Raw genomic sequence first — 2,850 nt, forward strand, 5'->3', positions numbered from 1 at the left:
CCAGAAAAGACAGTCTTGATCAACCAATAAATAATATATATTCCACCTGTTTATTTTTCTTCCAGCCCCACCCCCACACCTGGTGAGAGGTGGTGTATGCAGTACACACTGCGTTTTGAGGGGCTATACCGTTACTCAAAGCCCAGATCCACCACTTGCTTCCTGCTGTGGCCTTGGAAAGTTGCTCAGCATGTCTGTTTCCCCACCTATAATGGGGGGATGATTAAAAGTATTTGAGGATTAAATTTGTTAACAAATGGCAAATCCTTGAAACAGTAAATAGAACTTTTCAGTTTCGCATATACTCCACTTTTATTCCACTTGTTTGCCACGTTTGAGTCTGTCTCCTAAGGAAAAGCTTGCAGCGGCCCACCCCTGACTCATTACAGCCTACTTTTCGAAACCCTAAACGAGGGAATAGCACGAGGAAGGGAGCCTGGTCCTCCCAAGATTAGGAGCGGCCCTGGGCTGCACTTGCAAGAGAAGTGGGCCCGGCCTCTCTTTAAGCTTATGGTTTCGCAGGACTGATTCTAAACACATAATGGACTAGTGTAGTTGTAGGAAAGAAAATTTCTGGGTCTCCGCAGAAGAGTGTTGAGAAAGGCACTTGGGCCAAATCCACGAGGGCCAAAGACTGGGGCGGCCAGGGCTCTCAAACTTCCCAGAAGGATACTCCGCTCGGCTCGGCTGGTCCTACCGCCTCGGAAAGAGCGAGAAGCCGGGGGACGGAGGACCACGGGGACCAATGGCCCTGCTCGCTCCGCCCCGGAGCCTTCCCGGGGATTGGCTGCCCCCGACCGCCCTCTGCCCCGCCCCGAGCGGCGGAACCCGGCTCCGCGGTGCGGCCGAGGTACCGGCCTCTTGGTCGCGTGGAGTTGGCCGGTGAGTGTACCTCCAGTCTCTGGTCCCTGGCGGTAGGGAAGTCACCCGAAGGGCCTGCGGGCCGGGGTGGGGCTGTGCTCGGCCCGCGTCCCCTCGAGCTTTGCCCGCCCGGAGCTCCTCTGCTCCCGGCGGCCAGAACGGAGGGGTAGAGCAGCCCTTGGCGACCCGCGGGACGGGCGGCCGTGCCCGTCTCGCGGCCGCGCGAGGCACAGACACCGCGCGCGGCCGCGCGAGGCACAGACACCGCGCGCGGCCGCTTGGAGGGTTCCCGCGGGCAGGCCCGGGCACAGTCACAAATTTGCGCTTTGCTTCCCCAGGGCGCAGCCGCCGCTAATTTGTAGCGGGATGGGGTTCCGGTTCCACTCCGCTTGCGGGGGGCGAGAGCCTGTCCCCAACGTCTGCGGGGGTGCAGCGGCCGAGCTCTAAGCGCAGGTACGTCCCGGTGCATGAAAGGAAAGGAAAGGAAAGGACCCGGAGCACGTGGCAATGGCGGCCGGAGGGCTCCTGGGCGCGGGTCTGCTGCGAAGGCCGGAAGCTGGCTTTCCTTTAACGTGAGGAAACTTACAAGCCCGGGCTCCCCTGGGCCGAACAATTGCAGCCAATGGGTTTCGGACTAGTTAAGGAAACCGTAGAGAACCTTTAAAAAAATCCCAGGCCGCCCTTTCCTGTGCCCTTTTAAGGTTGACGCAGTGCCTTAGGAGGCTAACACAGAAGGGCAAAGTAAGTCTCCATAAAACCCAGAGACGAGATGGTAAACTCCTCTTTGGATCCTGTCTGGAGTCACAGCTGAAACACGAAAACTTCCTTTCGGTTTCAGCACCTTTGTGATATTTGAACACAGTTAATAGCAAAGTGATAAATTTAACCCTATCTTTGATAATACCTTCAAGCATGTTTTTTAAACTCTGGGGATACCACGTGGAATTTTCAAATAGATAAGAGAATTTGGATATTTTGGTTATCCTTGAAGATGCAAAAAATCCAGATGACGGCATGAGGCTTTTTTTCTGGACATCATTTGAGACAAACCGAGAAGAATATACCTCAGAGGTTTCTTTCTGTTTAGTTATTCAAAAACTTTTTTTTATAGGTTGAAACTTCAGATTCAAGCCATGGACGCTGGAATGCTGTGATGCTGGTATTTAACTAAGTTGTTAAGCTTTAACGCTACAGTTTACAGTGCACGTGTGCCTGTAATGAGGTCAGACGTTCTTATATAACCTGAAGCAACCGTGTGCCCGTGCACCCGCACATCCGCACAGGAGTTAGTGCAGTGCACAGTGCTGGTGTGAGAGAGCGGTGTGGCGGGTGCACTGATTTCATCTCACCATTTAATTCCCACAGCTCTGAAGTCGATACTATTCTTATTTTACAGGTGAAGCAGCAGGTTAGGGAGTGGCCTGAGGCACAATCACCTGTGCTTTTTGTGGAGGGAGGAACCAAAAAAAAAAACCCAGAATTATCTTCTGGAGGGTGTGCCCCTTGAAGTACAGGCTTCCCCAGCTAGCTGAGTGTGCTAGGAACTCATCTGTATCAGTGTGCCAGCTGGCGTGGTGAGAGGCTGTGTTCAGCTTCAGTGAACTTTTTTGAAGACTCAGCGCGTTTTGCTGTCTCACGACGGGTGATTTAGGAGTGCCCCTGCCCACACCGCTCTGAGCATTCAGCAGGAAGAGAGATGACCTCTGGGAAGTCATTTCTCTCTTACTGAGGTTTAGTCCTGGTGTAACAAATGTTTAAACAGATGAGGGCAGTTTGGGGGCTGGAGGGAGACACTAGAGCTATTAATAATATAAGTTCTTCACAGTGTTTATAATGAACCTACAGAAGTTTCCAAAATTGGGCACAAAGGGAGCACTTGTCAGCGTGTTGGGGTTTTTTCGTGTAGTGGCATATGTACAAAGGGGTTCAAGGACACAGCGGTGCTAGACTGTTAGGATAGGGGAGTACTGTGGGTAAGGGAACAGTTTT

The 2,850-nt window shown here is 52.7% G+C and overlaps 1 long non-coding RNA gene and 1 other non-coding gene across 2 annotated transcripts; both read left to right on the top strand.

Moving 5' to 3' along the window:
- The first annotated feature begins 821 nt into the window (after positions 1-821).
- Positions 822-2,850, top strand: LOC123478010 (uncharacterized). Its single transcript, XR_008426779.2, has 3 exons — positions 822-882; positions 1,200-1,314; positions 1,973-2,850. It is a non-coding gene; the product is annotated as an uncharacterized lncRNA (long non-coding RNA).
- Positions 1,550-1,670, top strand: LOC112316962 (small nucleolar RNA SNORA26). Its single transcript, XR_002976061.1, has one exon. It is a non-coding gene; the product is annotated as a small nucleolar RNA SNORA26 (small nucleolar RNA).

Source organism: Desmodus rotundus, chromosome 4 (genome assembly GCF_022682495.2).
Source record: "Desmodus rotundus isolate HL8 chromosome 4, HLdesRot8A.1, whole genome shotgun sequence".
NCBI classification, from domain to species: Eukaryota; Metazoa; Chordata; class Mammalia; order Chiroptera; family Phyllostomidae; genus Desmodus; species Desmodus rotundus.